The sequence below is a fragment of the Crinia signifera genome, chromosome 1, assembly GCF_055691185.1.
Source record: "Crinia signifera chromosome 1, ASM5569118v1, whole genome shotgun sequence".
In the NCBI taxonomy this organism is placed as follows: Eukaryota; Metazoa; Chordata; class Amphibia; order Anura; family Myobatrachidae; genus Crinia; species Crinia signifera.
Window position 1 is genome coordinate 421,445,485 of NC_139217.1, and position 23,789 is coordinate 421,469,273.

Below are 23,789 nucleotides of genomic sequence, written 5' to 3' on the forward strand. Positions count from 1 at the left end.
AACTTCCAACTCCACAAATCTATTCACAGTTACCTTGTCGGTGAAAAGGACCGCCACCCCACTGTAAGGTTCAGCTGCAAGAGACCAGAATGAGGGGCCTCTAGTCCATTCTCTCTTGGCTCTATGAAGAACCTCAAGAGTCCTCACCCTGGTCTCCTGAAGGAAAAGAATGTCAAAATCCTTGCCTTTCAAAAAATCATAGGCCATAAACTGAGCCTTACCTGATGATATAGATGCCACATTTATTGTGGCACATTTAATGAGGTGGGGAGCCATGAAAACATTTGTAGAGGAAGCACCATAACCAATCATTTACTTTCTCCTCTTCCACCACCATCCTTACATTCCCCTTCACCCATCACTTTCGAAACCACTTCCATTTCTTCATACATACCATCACCAGTATCATTTAGGTCTGGTGGCTTTTCTTCTTTCCCATCTTCAGAGATTTTGTCAGTAGGAACATTAGTTTCAACTGATTTTTTTTCCCCAGGCGTTTGTTTTCCGAGAGTACTTTCCTCGGAATCATCAGATTCTGTTTGAGGTACCGAAATTTTTTCCTCCTTATTTGACGCCTCACTACTAATTTCTATACTACCAGCCCTTTTCCTGTATTTAATTATCTCTTTCTCTTTTTGCTCACTTTGTCTATGTTTTAATTTCAATTTTTTATTTGTCTCCCTGTCTTTTTTGATTCTCTGCTCTTTTTCATTTAATTTTAGATCCAAACCGTCTTTTTGCATAGGATCCTCACCTTCACCTACTTCCTCCATTTTTCCTCTGTCTCACCCTCTTCTTCATTATCTGAGAAACCTAAAGGCCCCCATACACTAGCCGATTTTGGTCAGATTTCAGCCAGATCAGTCGGATCTGGCCGAAATCGGACCAAAATCGTCTAGTTTTGATGTTCCCTCAGATCCGATGCGCGGTCCCGTGCGCATCGGATCTGCGTCGGGTGGTCGGACCTGCTGCACGTCCGACCACCCGACTTGGGACCTAGTGGGGCGGTGGAGGGAGCAGGGGGGGCTGGGGACGCTGCGGGGGACACGTCTGTGTCCCCCGCTGCTGGGGACAGCGTCTGTGCGGCGAGAAGGTAGAGGGAGCAGGGGGGGCTGGAGACGCTGCGGGGGACACGTCTGTGTCCCCCGCTGCTGGGGACAGCGTCTGTGCGGCGATAAGGTAGAGGGAGCAGGGGGGGCTGGAGACGCTGCGGGCGGGGGACACAGGCTGCATAGAGCCGGGCAGGGGGAGCCGGCCGGGAGCTGTCAGTAATGAATAAAAAAAAAGCCCATACAATGAATGGGCGGCCTGTGATTGGCTGAGCGCTCTCTCAGCCAGTCAGCAATTGGCTGAGAGAGCGCTCAGCAGCCAATCACAGGCTGCCCATTCATTGTATGGGCTTTTTTTTTTATTCATTACTGACAGCTCCCGGCCGGCTCCCCCTGCCCGGCTCTATGCAGCCTGTGTCCCCCGCAGCGTCTCCAGCCCCCCCTGCTCCCTCTACCTTATCGCCGCACAGACGCTGTCCCCAGCAGCGGGGGACACAGACGTGTCCCCCGCAGCGTCTCCAGCCCCCCCTGCTCCCTCTACCTTATCGCCGCACAGACGCTGTGTCCCCAGCAGCGGGGGACACAGATGTGTCCCCCGCAGCGTCCCCAGCCCCCCTGCTCCCACCTCTTAGCCACCCCCCCTGCTCCCCGGGTTTTTTACATGTGATAAATCGAGACGATTTATCACATGTAAAAAATGGCACATCAAGTGCCAATCTAATCAAGCTCCCCCGGGGAGCAGCCGGGGAAGCTCAGGGGGAAGTCGGGGGCGACTTGTCCTAAGGACAAGTCGCCCTAGTGTATGGGGGCCTTAAGAATCTATTTGATAGGTCAAGATTTGCTTCTCCTCCCGCCTTTACTTTGATAGCCTTTTTCCCTTTCTTTACAATTTGAAAAGAATCTTCCTCTACAACCTCATCATTTTTACACCACTTTGTCTGTTTGTCTTGATTAATTATAACTTTGGAAAACTGTTTTGCTCTGGCCTCATACATTTTGTTTTCTAAACTCTTTAAGGAGCTTGGACATCTGCTATAGGGATGACCTTCCTGCCCACATAGGTTACATTTAACCTTATTGCAAACATTTGATATGTGTCCAGATTCTCCACATAAGGTACATTTTAACTCGCCACATTCGTTACTATTATGTCCTATTTGGCCACACCTGAAGCATGTTCGCGGTTGGCCAGGATAGAAGATCTGAACTCTATCCCGGCCGATGTATGCCGCTGATGGTAGGTGCATGGTCCTACCCTCTTCCTGGTTTAATCTTGCCAGGACAGACCATGCACCTCCCCATACTCCAAGTGTGTATCCAACTTTTGTCAAACTGCTTTTTAACGTGCATTGCCTATTTAGCCAAAAACCAATATCTTCTGCTGGGATTAGATCATTTCTAACTAATATTTTCAATCTTACATGATCTGGTTGGGAAGAGGAGGCAGATACTATGTAGCCAGCATATCTTTTTTCCGACTTTTTTTCCTCCCACTCATTTAACACTTTATGCATTTTAACAGAAGAAATGAAACTTAGGTAAAAAAAAGGGGATCTGTCCGGGTGTATACATGCAGACAAATCTCCTGCATAACAATTTAGTGAAAAAAATCATATTTAAAAAATCTGCTTGTGTCGGCACAGAAGCCGAGTCGACCCATTTAAATTGCAAGAGGTGACGTTTCCCATAAGAATTTCTAGGAGTATACCCTTGATCCATTATTTTCTCTCCCGGTTTATCATTACCCTTTACAATTTTGGCATAGGAAACCGAAATTTTGCCATTGGTCGACACTGACTCCGTTGACATTTGTGCGTTGACAATCAAACTTTTACTTGGATTTTTTTCTAAGTGACCAGCAATCAATTTTAAAGCACTTCTAGCACCTTCTGGTGCTCCAATTGGTCCAAAAATTGTATCATACACCTGCATTTCATTTTTAGACAAAACATTTGTGTCCAGCCTTTTCTTCCCTTGAGACAATCCTACTGCACTTCCATCCTAGCGCTCATACTTACCGCGTCCTGGGTAACTCCTGGTCCACACGATCCCGTCTCTGTTCCTGCTGCAGGCGCCAATACAGTCTGGGCTTCAGCTACTGCCTACTTCCTGGTTCCCACGGTGCAGGGATCTCCCGCTCTGACGTCACCGTCCTGCTTGGCTGCGGGGGGAATCCTTGCTGCTTGGGCTGCAATCAACTCTGCTATTGCCGGGGAACTTTTGACTGAAGCATCTTCAATCATTTTTAACTGTAAGCGCTGTTTTACTTTATTCAAAGTTTTCAGATGCCTCACAATAATATTGTTTAGAGCGTGTTTGTCCATTTGGTGTGCAGCATTTCGCCGCTCCTTCGCTTTAAACAGTTTACTGTTTACATACGCTACTTCTCTTTTCAAATCTTGCAGACACATAATATCAAAGTGCCTGTCCTCATCTTTGTCGTAACTTGTCTCGTCTGAGACCAACATTTCTGGCAATTCCCTCGTAGCTGCTGTTATGCCGCCACCGCTGGATGCCTCTACAGCGCGTTCTCCCATGTTTTCCCCCCACGCCACGCTGGGCACAAGTACCCTCTAAACAACCCCCCCCCCCCCCATCATGACTATCCCTGCTCTGGGATCACGGGAGGGACCTACCACCTGAGGGACCTTTCCTAACAATAGGCAGTACTGACCTTGTGTGTGTGTTAGGGCACAATTACCATAGGTGCAGGGACTGCAGCTGTTATTGAACCCAGAGCTACTTTTTTGGCATTGGGTGTTACAAAGGCCCTTTCAAACTACTGTCCTGGGCCTGTAATATATCTAATATCACTAGGTGATTCATCGCGCCCTACGGGCGCTCTTCACACCGTCGTAAGGGGCTGCGCCCCCTTAATTTGTGAACGTTTGTATATGAGAAATATGGTTAGAATTGTATGAAAGATGCCCTGTATTGCAACTTAGGTGTCAGCGAATCGCGGGAGGGGGGGTCGCGGAGGGTGCCGCGAATTGCAGGAGGGGGGGTCACGGGGGGTGCCGCGAATTACAGGAGGGGGGGTTGTGGGGGGGTGGATGCTGCGAATCGCGGGAGGGGAGGGATTGCAGAGAATCGCGGGAGGGGGGTCGCGGGGTGGGTTGCCGCAAATCGCGGGAGGGGGGTTACGGGGGCGGGGGTTGCGGCGAATCATGGTAGGGGGGGTCGCGGGGGGTGTGCCGTGAATCACGGGAGGGGGGGTCACGGAGTGGGGTGCCGAGAATCGCGGGGGTGTGTGTGTGTGCCGTAAATCGCGGGAGTGGGGGTTGCGGGGGGGTGGGGGGGGTGTGACGCGAATCGCCACAAGAAAAAATCAACACAGAAAGGTCAACACATGTAAATGTTGACATAAGTGTGGCACTTCATTGGTGTCCATGTCGACACATGAGAATGAATATGAAAACATTCAAAAAATGAAAAAAAAAAAAACTTCAAAAACTCATGTCAACCTTTTTCATTGTCGACCATAGCCATGTCAGTGTTTTCCATGTGCAATTTAATTCTGGAGCTGCCGCGAATCACGGGGGGGGGTGCCGCGAATTGCGGGAGGGGGGGTCGCGTGGGTGCCGCGAATCGCGGGAGGGGGGGTTACGGGGCGGGGGTTGCGGCGAATCATGGGAGGGGGGGTCGCGGGGGTGTGCCGTGAATCACGGGAGGGGGGGTCACGGGGTGGGGTGCCGAGAATCGCGGGGGAGGTGTGTGTGTGTGTGCCGTGAATCGCGGGAGTGGGGGTTGTGGGGGGGGGGGTGTGATGCAAATCGCCACAAGAAAAAATCAATACAGAAAGGTCAACACATGTAAATGTTGACATAAGTGTGGCACTTCATTGGTGTCCATGTCGACACATGAGAATGAATATGAAAATATTCAAAAAATGAAAAAAAAAACTTCAAAAACTCATGTCAACCTTTTTCATTGTCGACCATAGCCTTGTCAGTGTTTTCCATGTGCAATTTAATTCTGGAGCTGCCGCGAATCACGGGGGGTTCCGCGAATTGCGGGAGGGGGGGGGGGTCGCGGGGTTGGGTGCCGCGAATCGCGGGAGGGCAGGATTCACAGGGGTTCCGGTGGGGGGTTGCCGCGAATTGCGGGAGGTGGGGGGTCACGGGGGGTGCCGCGAATCGCGGGGGGGGGGTTGCGGGGGGGGTGTGACGCGAATCGCCACAAGAAAAAATCAACACAGAAAGGTCAACACATGTAAATGTTGACATAAGTGTGCCACTTCATTGGTGTCCATGTTGACACATGACAATGAATATGAAAATATTCAAAAAATGAAAAAAATAAAACTTCAAAAACTCATGTCAACCTTTTTCATTGTCGACCATAGCCATGTCAGTGTTTTCCATGTGCAATTTAATTCTGGAGCTGCCGCGAATCACGGGGGTTGCCGCGAATTGCGGGAGGGGGGGGTCGCGGGGTTGGGTGCCGCGAATTGCGGGAGGGCGGGGTTCACAGGGGTTCCGGTGGGGGGTTGCCGCGAATTGCGGGAGGTGGGGGGGTCACGGGGGGTGCCGCGAATCGCGCGGGGGGGGGGGTTGCGGGGGGCTGTGACGCGAATCGCCACAAGAAAAAATCAACACAGAAAGGTCAACACATGTAAATGTTGACATAAGTGTGCCACTTCATTGGTGTCCATGTTGACACATGACAATGAATATGAAAACATTAAAAAAAATGAAATAAATCTTCAAAAACTCATGTCAACCTTTTTTATTGTCGACCATAGCCGTGCCAGTGTTTTGCATGTGCCATTTAATCCTGGGGCTGCCGCGAATCGTGGGGGGGGGGCGCGATTTGCGGGAGGGGGGGGGGGGGGGGGTTGCGGGGGGTGGGTGCCGCGAATCGCGGGAGAGCAGGGTTCATGAGGGTTCCGGTGGGGGGTTGCCGCGAATTGCGGGAGGGGGGGGGGTTGCAGGGGGGTGCCGGGGTGCCGCGAATCGCCGGAGGGGGGGTTGCGGGGGGTGTGACGCAAATCGCCACAAGAAAAAAATCAACACAGAAAGGTCAACACATGTAAATGTTGACATAAGTGTGGCACTTCATTGGTGTCCATGTCGACACATGAGAATGAATATGAAAATATTCAAAAAATGACAAAAAAACTTCAAAAACTCATGTCAACCTTTTTCATTGTCGACCATAGCCATGTCAGTGTTTTCCATGTGCAATTTAATTCTGGAGCTGCCGCGAATCACGGGGTGGTGCCGCGAATTGCGGGAGGGGGGGTCGCGGGGGTGGGTGCCGCAAATCGCGGGAGGGCGGGGTTCACAGGGGTTCCGGTGGGGGGTTGCCGCGAATTGCGGGAGGTGGGGGACACGGGGGGTGCCGCGAATCGCGGGAGGGGGGGTTGCGGGGGGGTGTGACGCGAATCGCCACAAGAAAAAATCAACACAGAAAGGTCAACACATGTAAATGTTGACATAAGTGTGCCACTTCATTGGTGTCCATGTCGACACATGACAATGAATATGAAAAAATTAAAAAAATTAAAAATAAATCTTCAAAAACTCATGTCAACCTTTTTCATTGTCGACCATAGCCATGTCAGTGTTTTGCATGTGCCATTTAATCCTGGGGCTGCTGCGAATTGCGGGGGGGGGTGGGGTGCCGCGAATCGCGGGAGGGGGGTCGCAGGGGGGGTGCCGCCAATCGTGCAAGGGGGGGGTCTTTTTGCAGCGAATCGCGGGAGGGAGGTCGCGGGGGGGTGTTTTTTCCGCGAATCGGGGGGGGGGGGGGTCACGGGGGAGGGTTTGCCGCGATTCGCGGGAGGGGGGGGTCGCGGGGTGGTGGTTATGCCGCGAATTGCGGGAGGGGTCGTGGGGGGGTTCTTTTTGCAGCGAATCGCGGGAGGGGGGGTCGCGGGGGTGTTTTTGCTGCGAATCGCGGTAGGGGGGGGTCGCGGGGGAGCGGGTGTTTTTGCCGCGAATCGCGGGAGGGGGGGGCGCGCGCGGGGGGGGAGGTTTTGCCGCAAATCGCGGGAGGGGGGCGCTCACCTGGTGGCTGTGGAGTAGCAGTGCTGGGCAACATGGGAAGGCAGTGGGTGTCTGGCACTGTCTGTGGGCTCACTGGGCTGGTTCTCTGTCACATACCTCCCAACATGACCCTCTCCAGGAGGGACACAATGCTCTGTTTCTAGACTTCCCCTTAATGTATGATTGCCATCACCTGTTTTAAACAGGTTAATTTCTCAGAAAGGTGTTCAGCACAGATGAAGGCAATCACAAATTAAGAGGAAAGTCCAGGAACAGAGCGTTATAGACACAGACACCCACTTTGAGTGACAGATGTAGCCAAATATATAGGAGATGATCCAGTGTCTGAGAAACACTTTCTTAACTTCTATGAGTTTGTCTAGGCTTGCTCTGAAGGGCTATAGAAGGTCATGGTGCAGTAAACAGACTTCCAAGGCCCCGATGCCCAGCCGGCATCTCCACTGGGCATCTCCCATGGACGTCTGGCAGCGCTGATCATGTTACACTGGTGTTTATCGCTAAGTTGCACTCCGCTACCTCTAACAGTATTCCGTAGTCTCATTACCAAAGTCACAGGCCACAGCCGCGTTACCTGCACGCCCAGTTTCCCTCCAATTCCCATACATGGGCACCACGATCTTGCCTGCAGTCACACAATGTTCAGCAGCCAACCTGGGAAACTATCTGCTGACATAATTTCTCTCAAGCCAATCAATAACACCTTATCCCCAGGGGTGCCGACAGATCAGCCGGGCCCTGGTAAAATGGAGGGTGCGTGGCCACACCCCTGTGAATAAAAATTAAACAAGAGGGAGAGAGAGGACAGGCTGCAGCTGCCTCTCTCACCAGATCAGTATCTCACCAGATCAGATCATGGCACTGAGCAGTGTGTGCTGAACTGGGGAGATAAGCTTTGCCTGCCATCTCTCTCCCCACTGACCAGCTCCCTGCAACAGGCCCCTCCAGCAGAACCGAGCACTGGAAAAAAGCCCATCCCTCGACGCCTCTGCTTTTCCCTATAAGGATGCTGGGAGAAGGCCAATGAATTGTCAGTGCAATGGTGTCTACAGCCTAGTAACATCTTAGGATCTGCTCCTGTGACATCCAGACCAAGTGCTCTGTCATCTTCAGCACAGCCTGATTCCTACCAGTTTTACTGCATCTGCTACATCAGTCTCAGACGATGTGTTATCGTCAGCTACCTATTGGATTCTTCACCATTGACTCACTATCAACCCAACATTAGGTCTCCAGCAATACACCATCGATACTCCTTCAGTTCCAGCAAATTCTTGTGATTCCTGATTCTAAGCTACTCCAACAGACTATATAGAGTCCTCCAAGCACCTCCGATTACCATTGATTCAACATTGGTTCTCCATAGAATCACCTCTGCCTCCAGCCTTCACTTCTAACTATCTGCCAGCTCATACCCAAGTTCCAACCTCTTCTACCAGTCACCATTCAGAGTTCTCCATCGATATCAGTCACCATTGGTGCACAAAACATTGATAAGCTGTCAACATCGGCGAACTCTCATTGTGTCTGTGTTAGTGGGTCTTACTAGAGCTATCATACACACCTGTGGTGTTCCTCATCATATCCGACATACTACTGGTGTTTATCATCAGAAACTCCTAGAACTGCATCATATTCCTTTGCTCAAAGCATGTCTCCGGTTCCAGCTGGATCCATTACATCCATTGATTTCAGCCAACTCCTATCTGCACCCGGTTCCAGGGCTGCCATCACAAATTGTGGGTCCCGGGACTGACCAAATGGGCAGAGCCCCCGTAGGGGAAAGTTGCTGAACGTCGTGTGACTGCAGGCAAGATCGTGGTGCCCATGTATGGGAATTAGAGGGAAACTGGGCGTGCAGGTAACGCGGCTGTGGCCTGTGACTTTGGTAATGAAGATGGGGACTACAGAATACTGTCAGAGGTAGCGGAGTGCAACTTAGCGATAAGCACCGGTGTAACATGATCAGCGCTGTCAGAGACAGCTGGATGCAGCAGAGCGGCATGTGCCAGTGCAACATGATCCGCGCTGCCAGATGTCCATGGGAGATGCCGGCTGGGCATCGGGGCCTTGGAAGCCTGTTTACTGCACCATGACCGTCTATAGCAATTCAGAGCAAGCCTAGAGAAACTCTTAGAAGGTAAGAAAGTGTTCCTCAGACACTGGATCATGATATTAGGTGCCCCTCACCACCTACTAGCGCTCTGGCCCTCCTAGGGATCATGTGGCCCACACCACCTGCTAGTGCTCTGGCCCGCCTAGGGATTAGGTGGCCCGCACCACCTGCTAGCGCTCTGGCACGCCTAGGGATCAAGTGGCCCATGCCACCTGCTAGTGCTCTGGCCTGCCTAGGGATCAAGTGGCCCGCACCACCTGCTAGCACTCTCGCACACCTAGGGATCAAGTGACCCGTGCCACCTCCTAGCGCTCTGGCATGCCTAGGAATCAGGTGGCCCACTCCACCTGCTAGCGTTTTGGCCCGCCTAGTTATCAAGTGGCCCGTGCCACCTGATAGTGATCTGGCCCATCTAGGGATCAGGTGGCCCGCACCACCTGCTAGCGCTCTGGCCCACCTAGGGATCACGTGTCCCTCGCCACCTGCTAGCGATCTGGCCCGCCTAGGGATCAGGGGGCCCGCGCCACCTGCTAGCACTCTCGCCCACCTAGGGATCAAGTGGCCCGTGCCACCTGCTAGCGCTCTGGCCTACCTATGGATCAAGTGGCCCGCACCACCTGCTAGCGCTCTGGCCCGCCTTGGGATCAGGTGCCCCTCACCACCTGCTAGCGCTCTGGCCCGCCTAGGAATCAGGTGGCTCACACCACCTGCTAGTGCTCTGGCCCGCCTAGGGATCAGGTGGCCCGTGCCATCTGCTAGCGCTAGGGCCGCCTAGGGATCAGGTAGCCCGCACAACCTGCTAGCGCTTTGGCCCCCTAGGGATCAAGTGGCCCATGTCACCTGCTCGCGCTCTGGCCCGCCTAGGGATCAGGTGGCACGCGCCACCTGCTAGTGCTCTGGCCCGCCTAGGGATCAAGTGGACTATGCAACGTGCTAGCGCTCGGCCCACTTGGGATCAAGAGGCCTGCACAACCTGCTAGCGCTATGGCCCACCTAGGGTTCAAGTGGCCCGCACCACCTGCTTGCGCTCTGGCCCGCCTAGGGATCAGGTGGCCCGCACCACCTGCTAGCGCTCTGGCCCGCCTAGGGATCAGTTGCCCCTCGCCACCTGCTAGCACTCTCGCCCGCCTAGGGATCAGGTGGCCCACACCACCTGCTAGTGCTCTGGCCCGCCTAGGGATCAGGTGGCCCGTGCCATCTGCTAGGGCCGCCTAGGGATCAGGTAGCCCACACAACCTGCTAGCGCTTTGGCCCCCTAGGGATCAAGTGGCCCATGTCACCTGCTAGCGCTCTGACCCGCCTAGGGATCAGGTGGCACGCGCCACCTGCTAGTGCTCTGGCCCGCCTAGGGATCAAGTGGACTATGCCACGTGCTAGCGCTCGGCCCACTTGGGATCAAGAGGCCTACACAACCTGCTAGCGCTATGGCCCACCTAGGGTTCAAGTGGCCCGCACCACCTGCTAGCGCTCTGGCCCGCCTAGGAATCAGGTGGCCCGCACCACCTGCTAGCGCTCTGGCCCGCCTAGGGATCAGTTGCCCCTCGCCACCTGCTAGCGCTCTGGTCCGCCTAGGCATCAGGTGCCCCTCGCCACCTGCTAGCGCTCTGGCCCACCTAGGGATCAGGTGCCCTTCGCCACCTGCTAGCGTTCTGGCCCGCCTAGGGATCAAGTGGCCCATGCCACCAGCTAGCACTCTGGCCCGCCTAGGGATCAGGTGCCCCTCAACACCTGCTAGTGCTCTGGCCCGCCTAGGGATCAAGTGGCCCATGCCACCTGCTAGAGCTCTGACCCACCTAGGGATCAAGTGGCCCATGCCACCTGCTAGCGCTATGGCCCGCCTAAGGATCATGTGCCCCTCACCACCTGCTAGCGCTCTGTCCCGCCTAGGGATCAAGTGGCCCGTGCCACCTGCTAGAGCTCTGGCCCGCCTAGGGATCAAGTCACTCGTGCCACCTGCTAGCGCTAGGGATCAAGTGGCCCGTGTCACCTGCTAGCGCTCTGGCCCGCCTAGGGATCAGGTGGCACGCGCTACCTGCTAACTCTCTGGCACACCTAGGGTTCAAGTGGCCCATGCCGCCTGACAGCGCTAGGGATCAAGCGGCCTGTGTCACCTGCTAGCGCCCTGGCCAGCCTAGGGATCATGTGGCCCTCGCCACCTGCTAGCGCTCTGGCCCGCCTAGGGATCAGGGGGCCCGCGCCACCTGCTAGCACTCTCGCCCACCTAGGGATCAAGTGGCCCATGTCACCTGCTAGCGCTCTGGCCAGCCTAGGGATCAGGTGGCACGCGCCACCTGCTAGTGCTCTGGCCCGCCTAGGGATCAAGTGGACTATGCCACGTGCTAGCGCTCGGCCCACTTGGGATCAAAAGGTCTGCACAACCTGCTAGCGCTATGGCCCACCTAGGGTTCAAGTGGCCCGCACCACCTGCAAGCGCTCTGGCCCGCCTAGGGATCAGGTGGCCTGCACCACCTGCTAGCGCTCTGGCCCGCCTAGGGATCAGTTGCCCCTCGCCACCTGCTAGCGCTCTGGCCCGCCTAGGGATCAGGTGGCCCACACCACCTGCTAGTGCTCTGGCCCGCCTAGGGATCAGGTGGCCCATGCCATCTGCTAGCGCTAGGGCCGCCTAGGGATCAGGTAGCCCGCACAACCTGCTAGCGCTTTGGCCCCCTAGGGATCAAGTGGCCCATGTCACCTGCTAGCGCTCTGGCCCGCCTAGGGATCAGGTGGCACGCGCCACCTGCTAGTGCTCTGGCCCGCCTAGGGATCAAGTGGACTATGCCACGTGCTAGCGCTCGGCCCACTTGGGATCAAGAGGTCTGCACAACCTGCTAGCGCTATGGCCCACCTAGGGTTCAAGTGGCCCACACCACCTGCTAGCGCTCTGGCCCGCCTAGGGATCAGGTGGCCTGCACCACCTGCTAGCGCTCTGGCCCGCCTAGGGATCAGTTGCCCCTCGCCACCTGCTAGCGTTCTGGCCCGCCTAGGGATCAAGTGGCCCATGCCACCAGCTAGAGCTCTGGCCCGCCTAGGGATCAGGTGGCCCATGCCATCTGCTAGCGCTAGGGCCACCTAGGGATCAGGTAGCCCGCACAACCTGCTAGCGCTTTGGCCCCCTAGGGATCAAGTGGCCCATGTCACCTGCTAGCGCTCTGGCCCGCCTAGGGATCAGGTGGCACGCGCCACCTGCTAGTGCTCTGGCCCGCCTAGGGATCAAGTGGACTATGCCACGTGCTAGTGCTCGGCCCACTTGGGATCAAGAGGCCTGCACAACCTGCTAGCGCTATGGCCCACCTAGGGTTCAAGTGGCCCGTACCACCTGCTAGTGCTCTGGCCCGCCTAGGGATCAGGTGGCCCGCACCACTAGCTAGCGCTCTGGCCCGCCTAGGGATCAGTTGCCCCTCGCCATCTGCTAGCGCTCTGGCCCGCCTAGGGATCAGGTGGCCCACACCACCTGCTAGTGCTCTGGCCCGCCTAGGGATCAGGTGGCCCATGCCATCTGCTAGCGCTAGGGCCGCCTAGGGATCAGGTAGCCCGCACAACCTGCTAGCGCTTTGGCCCCCTAGGGATCAAGTGGCCCATGTCACCTGCTAGCGCTCTGGCCCGCCTAGGGATCAGGTGGCATGCTCCACCTGCTAGTGCTCTGGCCCGCCTAGGGATCAAGTGGACTATGCCACGTGCTAGCGCTCGGCCCACTTGGGATCAAGAGGCCTGCACAACCTGCTAGCGCTATGGCCCACCTAGGGTTCAAGTGGCCCGCACCACCTGCTAGCGCTCTGGCCCGCCTAGGGATCAGGTGGCCCGCACCACCTGCTAGCGCTCTGGACCGCCTAGGGATCCGGTGTCACGCGCTACCTGCTAGCGCTCTGGCCCGCCTAGGGATCAAGTGGCCCATGCCGCCTGACAGCGCTAGGGATCAAGCGGCCTGTGTCACCTGCTAGCGCCCTGGCCCGCCTAGGGATCATGTGGCCCTCGCCACCTGCTAGCGCTCTGGCCCGCCTAGTGATCACGGGGCCCACGCCACCTGCTAGCACTCTCGCCCACCTAGGGATCAAGTGGCCCGTGCCACCTGCTAGTGCTCTGGTCCACCAAGGAATCAGGTGCCCATCGCCACCTGCTAGCGCTCTGGCCCGCCTAGGGAACAAGTAGGCTGTGCCACCTGCTAGTGGTCTGGCCCGCCTAGGGATCAGGTGCCCCTCGCCACCTGCTAGCGCTCTGGCCTATCTAGGGATCCAGTGGCCTGCACCACCTGTTAGCGCTCTGGCCCGCCTAGGGATCAGGTGGCCCGCACCACCTGCTAGCGCTCTGGCCCGCCTAGGGATCAGTTGCCCCTTGCCATCTGCTAGCGCTCTGGCCCGCCTAGGGATCAGGTGGCCCACACCACCTGCTAGTGCTCTGGCCCGCCTAGGGATCAGGTGGCCCATGCCATCTGCTAGCGCTAGGGCCGCCTAGGGATCAGGTAGCCCGCACAACCTGCTAGCGCTTTGGCCCCCTAGGGATCAAGTGGCCCATGTCACCTGCTAGCGCTCTGGCCCGCCTAGGGATCAGGTGGCACGCGCCACCTGCTAGTGCTCTGGCCCGCCTAGGGATCAAATGGACTATGCCACGTGCTAGCGCTCGGCCCACTTGGGATCAAGAGGCCTGCACAACCTGCTAGCGCTATGGCCCACCTAGGGTTCAAGTGGCCCGCACCACCTGCTAGCGCTCTGGCCCGCCTAGGGATCAGGTGGCCCGCACCACCTGCTAGCGCTCTGGCCCGCCTAGGGATCAGGTGGCACGCGCTACCTGCTAGCGCTCTGGGCCGCCTAGGGATCAAGTGGCCCATGCCGCCTGACAGCGCTAGGGATCAAGCGGCCTGTGTCACCTGCTAGCGCCCTGGCCCGCCTAGGGATCATGTGGCCCTCGCCACCTGCTAGCGCTCTGGCCCGCCTAGGGATCACGGGGCCCGCGCCACCTGCTAGCACTCTCGCCCACCTAGGGATCAAGTGGCCCGTGCCACCTGCTAGTGCTCTGGTCCACCAAGGAATCAGGTGCCCATCGTCACCTGCTAGCGCTCTGGCCCACCTAGGGATCAAGTGGCCCGTGCCACCTGCTAGTGCTCTGGTCCACCAAGGAATCAGGTGCCCATCGCCACCTGCTAGCGCTCTGGCCCGCCTAGGGATCAAGTAGGCTGTGCCACCTGCTAGTGGTCTGGCCCGCCTAGGGATCAGGTGCCCCTCGCCACCTGCTAGCGCTCTGGCCCATCTAGGGATCCAGTGGCCTGCACCACCTGCTAGCGCTCTGGCCCGCCTAGGGATCAAGTGGCCCGAGACCACCTGCTAACGCTCTGGCCCACCTAGGGATCAGGTGCCCCTCACCACCTGCTAGCGTTTGGCCCGCCTAGGGATCAGGTGGCCCGCGCCACCTTCTAGCGCTCTGACCCACCTAGGGATCAAGTGCCCTTCACCATCTGCTAGCGCTGTGGCCTGCCTAGGGATCAGGTGGCCCGCACCATCTGCTAGCGCTCTGGCCCATCTAGGGATAGAGTGGCCCGTGCCACCTTCTAGAGCTCTGGCCCGCCTAGGGATCAAGTCGCTCGTGCTACCTTCTAGCGCTAGGAATCAAGTGGCCCATGTCACCTGCTAGCGCTCTGGCCTGCCTAGGGATCAGGTGGCACGCGCCACTTGATAGCGTTCTGGCCCGCCTAGGGATCAGGTGCCCCTCGCCACCTGCTAGCGCTCTGGCCCGCCTAGGGATCAAGTGGCCCGTGCCACCTGCTAGTGCTCTGGCCCGCCTAGGGATCAGGTGCCCCTTGCCACCTGGTAGCGCTCTGGCCCACCTATGGATCAAGTGGCCCGCGCCACCGGCTAGAGCTCTGGCCAGCCTGGGGTTCAAGTGGCCCACGCCACCTCCTAGCTCTCTGGCCCATCTAGGAATCAAGTGGCCCATGCCACCTGCTAGCGCTCTGGCCCCCCTAGGGTTCAAGTAGCCCATGCTTCCTGCCAGCGCTAGGGATCAAGTGGCCTGTGTCACCTGCTAGCGCTCTGGCCCGCCTAGGGATCATGTAACCCTCGCCACCTGCTAGCGCTATGGCCCATCTAGGGATCAAGTGGCCCGTACCACCTGCTAGCGCTCTGACCCACCTAGGGATCAGGTGGCACGTGCCACCTGCTAGCGCTCTGGCCCACCTAGGGATCAAGTGGCCCATGCCGCCTGACAGCGCTAGGGATCAAGCGGCCTGTGTCACCTGCTAGCTCCCTGGCCCGCCTAGGGATCATGTGGCCCTCACCACCTGCTAGCGCTCTGGCCCACCTAGGGATCAAGTAGGCCGTGCCACCTACTAGTGGTCTGGCCCGCCTAGGGATCAAGTGGCCCGTGCCACCTGCTAGCGCTCTGGCCGCCTAGGGATCAAATGGCCTGCGCCACCTGCAAGCACTCTCGACCACCTAGGGATCAAGTAGGCCATGCCACCTGCTAGTGGTCTGGCCCGCCTAGGGATCAAGTTGCACGTGCCACCTGCTAGCGCTCTGGCCGCCTAGGGATCAAATGGCCCGCGCCACCTGCAAGCACTCTCGACCACATAGGGATCAAGTGGCCCGTGCCACCTGCTAGCACTCTCGCACACCTAGGGATCAAGTGACACGTGCCACCTCCTAGCGCTCTGGCATGCCTAGGGATCAGGTGGCCCACTCCACCTGCTAGCGCTTTAGCCCGCCTAGGGATCAAGTGGCCCATGCCACCTGATAGTGCTCTGGCCCGTCTAGGGACCAGTTGGCCCACACCACCTGCTAGCGCTCGGCCCACTTGGGATTAAGGGGTCTGCACCACCTGCTAGCACTATGGCCAACCTAGGGATCAGGTGGCCCATGCCACCTGCTAGAGCTAGGGATCGAGTGGCCTGTGTCACCTACTAGCACTCTTGCCCACCTAGGGATCAAGTGGCCCATGCCACCTGCTAGCGATCTAGCCCACTTAGGGATCAGGTGCCCCTCGCCACCTGCTAGCGCTCTGGCCCTCCTAGGGATCAAGTGGCCCATGCCACCTGCAAGCGCTCTGGCCCGCCTAGGGATCAGGTGCCCCTCGCCACCTGGTAGCGCTCTGACCCACCTATGGATCAATTGGCCAATGCCACCCACTAGCACTCTGGCCAGCCTAGGAATGAGGTGGCCCGCACCACCTCCCAGCTCTCTGGCCCACCTAGGAATCAAGTGGCCCATGTCACCTGCTAGCGCTCTAGGCCCGCCTAGGGATCAAGTGGCCAATGCCGCCTGCCAGCGCTAGGGATCAAGTGGCCTGTGTCACCTGCTAGCGCTTTGGCCCACCTAGGGATCAGGGGGCCCGCGCCACCTGCTAGCACTCTCGCCCACCTAGGGATCAAGTGGCCCGTGCCACCTGCAAGCGCTCTAGGCCCGCCTAGGGATCAAGTGGCCAATGCCGCCTGCCAGCGCTAGGGATCGAGTGGCCTGTGTCACCTGCTAGCACTCTCGCCCACCTAGGGATCAAGTCGCCCATGCCACCTGCTAGCGATCTGGCCCGCCTAGGGATCAGGTGCCCCTCGCCACCTGCTAGCTCTCTGGCCCTCCTAGGGATCAAGTGGCCGATCCCACCTGCAAGCGCTCTGGCCCGCCTAGGGATCAGGTGCCCCTCGCCACCTGGTAGCGCTCTGACCCACCTATGGATCAAGTGGCCCACGCCACCCACTAGCGCTCTGGCCAGCCTAGGAATGAGGTGGCCCGCACCACCTCCCAGCTCTCTGGCCCACCTAGGAATCAAGTGGCCCATGTCACCTGCTAGCGCTCTAGGCCCGCCTAGGGATCAAGTGGCCAATGACGCCTGCCAGCGCTAGGGATCAAGTGGCCTGTGTCACCTGCTAGCGCTTTGGCCCCCCTAGGGATCATTTGGCCCTCACCACCTGCTATCGCTCTGGCCCACCTAGGGATCAGGGGGCCCGCGCCACCTGCTAGCACTCTCGCCCACCTAGGGATCAAGTGGCCCGTGCCACCTGCTAGCGCTCTGGTCCACCAAGGAATCAGGTGCCCATCGTCACCTGCTAGCGCTCTGGCCCGCCTAGGGATCAAGGAGGCCGTGCCACCTGCTAGTGGTCTGGCCCGCCTAGGGATCAAGTGGCCCGTGCCACCTGCTTGCGCTCTGGCCGCCTAGGGATCAAATGGCCCACGCCACCTCCTAGCTCTCTGGCCCATCAAGAAATCAAGTGGACCATGCCACCTGCTAGCGCTCTGGCCCCTCTCGGGTTCAAGTAGCCCATGCTGCCTGCCAGCGCTAGAGATCAAGTGGCCTGTGTCATCTGCTAGCGCTCTGGCCCACCTAGGGATCATGTAACCCTCGCCACCTGCTAGCGCTCTGGCCCGCCTAGGGATCGGGTGGCCCGCGCCACCTGCTAGTGCTCTGGCCCGCCTAGGGATCAAGCGGCCCGTGCCACCTGCTAGCGCTCTTCTCCACCAAGGAATCAGGTGCCCATCGTCACCTGCTAGCGCTCTGGCCCGCCTAGGGATCAAGTAGGCCATGCCACCTGCTAGTGCTCTGGCCCGCCTAGGGATCAAGGGGCCCACGCCACCTGCTAGCACTCTCGCCCACCTAGGGATCAAGGGGCCTGTGCCACCTGCTAGTGCTCTGGCCCGCCTAGGGATCAGGTGCCCCTCGCCACCTGCTAGCGCTCTGGCCCATCTAGGGATCAAGTGGCCCGTACCACCTGCTAGCGCTCTGGCCCGCCTAGGGATCAGGTGGCACGCGCCACCTGCTAGCGCTTTGGCCCACCTAGGTATCAAGTGGTCCATGCCGCCTGACAGCGCTAGGGATCAAGTGGCCCGCGCCACCTCCTAGTACTCTGGCCCACTTAGGGATCAAGTGGCCCATGCCACCTGCAAGCGCTCTGGCCCACCTAGGGATCAAGTGGCCAGCGCCACCTGCTCGCACTCTCGCACACCTAGAGATCAAGTGGCCTGCACCACCTGCTAGTGCTCTGGCCTGCCTAGGGATCAGGTGCCCCTCACCACCTGCTAGTGCTCTGGCCTGCATAGGGATCAAGTCGCTCGTGCCACCTGCTAGCTCTAGGGATCAAGTGGCCTGTGTCACCTGCTAGCACTCTCGTCTACCTAGGGATCAAGTGGCCCATGCCACTTGCTAGCTCTCTGGCCCGCCTAGGGATCAGGTGCCCCTCACCACCTGCTAGAGCTCTGGCCCTCCTAGGCAACAAGTGGCCCGTGCCACCTGCAAGCGCTGTGGCCCGCCTAGGGATCAGGTGGCCCGCACCACCTGCTAGCGCTCTGGCCCTCTTAGGGATCAGGTGCCACTCGCCAACTGCTAGCGCTCTGGCCCGCCTAGGGAACAGGTGCCCCTCGCCACCTGCTAGCGTTCTGGCCCGCCAAGGGATCAAGTGGCCCGCACCACCTGCTAGCGCTCTGGCACAACTAGGGATCAAGTGGCCCGTGCCACCAGCTAGCGCTCTGGCCCGCCTAGGGATCAGGTGCCCCTCACCACCTGCTAGCGCTGTGGCCCGCCTAGGGATCAAGTGGCCCGGGCCACCTGCTAGAGCTCTGGCCCACCTAGGGATCAAGTCGCTCGTGCCACCTGCTAGTGCTAGGGATCAAGTGGCCTGTGTCACCTGCTAGCAAACTCGCCCACCTAGGGATCAAGTGGCCCATGCCACCTGCTAGCGCTCTGGCCCGCCTAGGGATCAAGTGGCCCGCGCCACCTGCTAGCACTCTCGCACACCTAGGGATCAAGTGGCCTGCACCACCTGCTAGTGCTCTGGCCTGCCTAGGGATCAGGTGCCCCTCGCCACCTGCTACCGCTCTGGCCCTCCTATGGATCAAGTGGCCCACGCCACCCGTTAGCGCTCTTGCCCGACTAGGGATCAGGTGGCCCGCGCCGCCTGCTAGCACTCTCGCCCACCTAGGGATCAAGTGGCCCATGCCACCTGCTAGCACTCTGGCCCACCACGGAATCAGGTGCCCCGCACCACCTGCTAGTGCTCTGGCCCACCTAGGAATCATGTGGCCCGTGCCACCTGCTAGTGCTCTGGCCCGCCTAGGGATCAAGTGGCCTGCGCCACCTGCTAGCACTCTCGCACACCTATTGATCAAGTGACCCATGCCACCTCCTAGCGCTCTGGCATGCCTAGGAATCAGGTGGCCCACTCCACCTGCTAGCGCTTCGGCCTGCCTAGGGATCAAATGGCCCATGCCACCTGATAGTGATCTGGCCCATCTAGGGATCAGGTGGCCCACACCACCTGCTAGCGCTCTGGCCCACCTAGGGATCACGTGCCCCTCGCCACCTGCTAACGATCTGGCCCGCCTAGAGATCAGGTGCCCCTCGCCACCTGCTAGCGCTCTGGCCCGCCTAGGGATCAGGTGCTCCTCGACACCTGCTAGCGCTCTGGCCCACCTATGGATCAAGTGGCCCATGCCACCCGCTAGCGATCTGGCCAGCCTTGGGATCAAGTGGCCTGTGCCACCTGCTAGCGCTCTGGCACGCCTAGGGATCAAGTGGCTCTTGCCGCCTGCCAGCGCTAGGGATCAAGTGGCCTGTGTCACCTGCTAGAGCTCTGGCCCGCCTAGGGATCAAGTCGCTCGTGCCACCTGCTAGCGCTAGGGATCAAGTGGCCCTCGCCACCACCTAGCACTCTGGCCCACTTAGGGATCAAGTGGCCCATGCCACCTGCTAGCGCTCTGGCCCGCCTAGGGATAAGGTGGCCCGCGCCACCTGCTAGCACTCTCGCCCACCTAGGGATCAAGTCGCCTGCACCACCTGCTAGCGCTCTAGCCCACCTAGGGATCAAGTGGCCCGCACCACCTGCTAGTGCTCTGGCCCGCCTAGGGATCAGGTGGCCCGCGCCACCTGCTAGCACTCTCACCCACCTAGGGATCAAGTGTCCCATGCCACCTGCTAGCACTCTGGCCCCCCAAGGAATCAAGTGCCCCGCACGACCTGCTAGTGCTCTAGCCCACCTAGGGATCAAGTGGCCCGTGCCACCTGCTAGTGCTCTGGCCCGCCAAGGGATCAAGTGGACTGCGCCATCTGCTAGCACTCTCACACACCTAGTGATCAAGTGACCCGTACCACCTCCTAGCGCTCTGGGATGCCTAGGAATCAGGTGGCCCACTCCACCTGCTAGCGCTTTGGACCGCCTAGGGATCAAGTGGCCCATGCCACCTGATAGTGACCTGGCCCATCTAGGGATCAGGTGGCCCGCACATCTGCTAGCGCTCTGGCCCGCCTAGGGATCACGTGCCCCTCGCCAGCTGCTAGCGATCTGGCCCACATAGAAACATAGAATATGACGGCAGATAAGAACCACTTGGCCCATCTAGTCTGCCCCTTTTTATGCCACTAGGGATCAGGTGCCCATTGCCACGTGCTAGCGCTCTAGCCCTCCTAGGGATCAGGTGCCTCTCGACACCTGCTAGCGCTCTGGCCCACCTATGGATCAAGTGGCCCATGCCACCCGCTAGCGCTCTGGCCAGCCTAGGGATCAAGTGGCCTGTGCCACCTGCTAGCGCTCTGGCCCGCCTAGGGATCAGGTGCCCCTCGCCACCTGCTAGCGCTCTGGCCCGCCTAGGGATTAAGTGGCCCGTGCCACCTGCTTGCGCTCTGGCCCACCTAGGGATCAGGTGCCACTCGCCACCTGCTAGAGCTCTGGCCCACCTAGGGATTAAGTGGCCCACACCACCTCCTAGCACTCTGGCCCACTTAGGGATCAAGTGGCCCATGCCACCTGCTAGCGCTCTGGCCCTCCTAGGGATCAAGTGGCCCGCGCTACCTGCTAGCACTCTCGCACAACTAGGGATCAAGTGGCCTGCACCACCTGCTAGTGCTCTGGCCTGCCTAGGGATCAGGTGCCCCTCACCACCTGCTAGTGCTTTGGCCTGCCTAGGGATCAGGTGGCCTGCACCACCTGCTAGCGCTCTGGCCCACCTAGGGATCAAGTGGCTCGCACCACCTGCTAGCACTCTGGCCTGCCTAGGGATCAGGTGCCCCTCGCCACCTGCTAGCGCTCTGGCCCATCTAGGGATCAAGTGGCCTGCGCCACCTGCTAGCACTCTAGGCCACCTAGGCATCAAGTGGCCCATGTCACCTGCTAGCACTCTGGCCCACCAAGGAATCAGGTGCCCAGCACCACCTGCTAGCACTCTTGCCCGCCTAGGGATCAAGTGGCCCGTGCCAACTGCTAGCACTCTGGCCCACCTAGGGATCAAGTGGCCCGCGCCACATGCTAGCACTCTCGCACACCTAGGGATCAGGTGGCCCGAACCACCTGCTAGCGCTGTGGCCCGCCTAGTGATCAAGTGGCCCGTGCCACCTGCAAGAGCTCTGGCCCGCCTAGGGATCAAGTCGGTCGTGCCACCTGCTAGTGCTAGGGATCAAGTGGCCTGTGTCACCTGCTAGCACTCTCACCCACCTAGGGATCAAGTGGCCCATGCCACCTGCTAGCTCTCTGGCCCGCCTAGGGATCAGGTGCCCCTCGCCACCTGCTAGCGCTCTGGCCCATCTAGGGATCAAGTGGCCCGCGCCACCTGCTAGCACTCTAGGCCACCTAGGCATCAAGTGGCCCATGCCACCTGCTAGCACTCTGGCCCACCAAGGAATCAGGTGCCAAGCACCACCTGCTAGCACTCTGGCCCGCCTAGGGTTTAAGTGGCCCGTGCCACCTGCTAGCACTCTGGCCCACCTAGGGATCAAGTGGCCCGCGCCACATGCTAGCACTCTCGCACACCTAGGGATCAGGTGGCCCGCACCACCTGCTAGCGCTGTGGCCCGCCTAGGGATCAAGTGGCCAGTGCCACCTGCTAGAGCTCTGGCCCGCCTAGGGATCAAGTCGCTCGTGCCACCTGCTAGTGCTAGGGATCATGTGGCCTGTGTCACCTGCTAGCACTCTCACCCACCTAGGGATCAAGTGGCCCATGCCACCTGCTAGCGCTATGGCCCGCCTAGGGATCAGGTGCCCCTCGCCACCTGCTAGCGCTCTGGCCCACCTAGGGATCAAGTGGCCCACGCCACCTGCTAGCACTCTCGCACACCTAGGGATCAGGTGGCCCGCACCACCTGCTAGCGCTGTGGCCCACCTAGGGATCAAGTGGCCCGTGCCACCTGCTAGAGCTCTGGCCCGCCTATGGATCAAGTCGCTCGTGCCACCTGCTAGCGCTAGGGATCAAGTGGCCTGTGTCACCTGCTAGCACTCTCGCCCACCTAGGGATCAAGTGGCCCATGCCACCTGCTAGCGCTATGGCCTGCTTAGGGATTAGGTGCCCCTCACCACCTGCTAGCGCTCTGGCCCGCCTAGGGATCAAGTGGCCCGTGCCACGTGCTTGCGCTCTGGCCCGCCTAGGGATCAGGTGCCCCTTGCCACCTGCTAGCACTCTGGCCCGCCTATGGATCAAGTGGCCCACGCCACCCGCTAGCGCTCTGGCCAGCCTAGGGATCAAGTGGCCCGCGCCACCTCCTAGCACTCTGTCCCACTTAGGGATCAAGTGGCCCATGCCACCTGCAAGCGCTCTGGCCCACCTAAGGATCAAGTGGCCAGCGCCACCTGCTATCACTCTCGCACACCCAGGGATCAGGTGGCCCGCACCACCTGCTAGCGCTGTGGCCCACCTAGGGATCAAGTGGCCCGTGCCACCTGCTAGAGCTCTGGCCCGCCTATGGATCAAGTCGCTCGTGCCACCTGCTAGCGCTAGGGATCAAGTGGCCTGTGTCACCTGCTAGCACTCTCGCCCACCTAGGTATCAAGTGGCCCATGCCACCTGCTAGCGCTATGGCCTGCCTAGGGATTAGGTGCCCCTCACCACCTGCTAGCGCTCTGGCCCGCCTAGGGATCAAGTGGCCCGTGCCACGTGCTTGCGCTCTGGCCCGCCTAGGGATCAGGTGCACCTCGCCACCTGCTAGCGCTCTGGCCCGCCTATGGATCAAGTGGCCCACACCACCCGCTAGCGCTCTGGCCAGCCTAGGGATCAAGTGGCCCGCGCCACCTCCTAGCACTCTGGCCCACTTAGGGATCAAGTGGCCCATGCCACCTGCAAGCGCTCTGGCCCACCTAAAGATCAAGTGGCCAGCGCCACCTGCTATCACTCTCGCACACCTAGGGATCAAGTGGCCTGCACCACCTGCTAGTGCTCTGGCCTGCCTAGGGATCAGGTGCCCCTCACCACCTGCTAGTGCTCTGGCCTGCATAGGGATCAAGTCGCTCATGCCACCTGCTAGCTCTAGGGATCAAGTGGCCTGTGTCACCTGCTAGCACTCTCGTCTACCTAGGGATCAAGTGGCCCATGCCACCTGCTAGCTCTCTGGCCCGCCTAGGGATCAGGTGCCCCTCGCCACCTGCTAGCGCTCTGGCCCATCTAGGGATCAAGTGGCCCGCGCCACCTGCTAGCACTCTAGGCCACCTAGGCATCAAGTGGCCCATGCCACCTGCTAGCACTCTGGCCCACCAAGGAATCAGGTGCCAAGCACCACCTGCTAGCACTCTGGCCCGCCTAGGGATCAAGTGGCCCGTGCCACCTGCTAGCACTCTGGCCCACCTAGGGATCAAGTGGCCCGCGCCACATGCTAGCACTCTCGTACACCTAGGGATCAGGTGGCCCGCACCACCTGCTAGCGCTGTGGCCCGCCTAGGGATCAAGT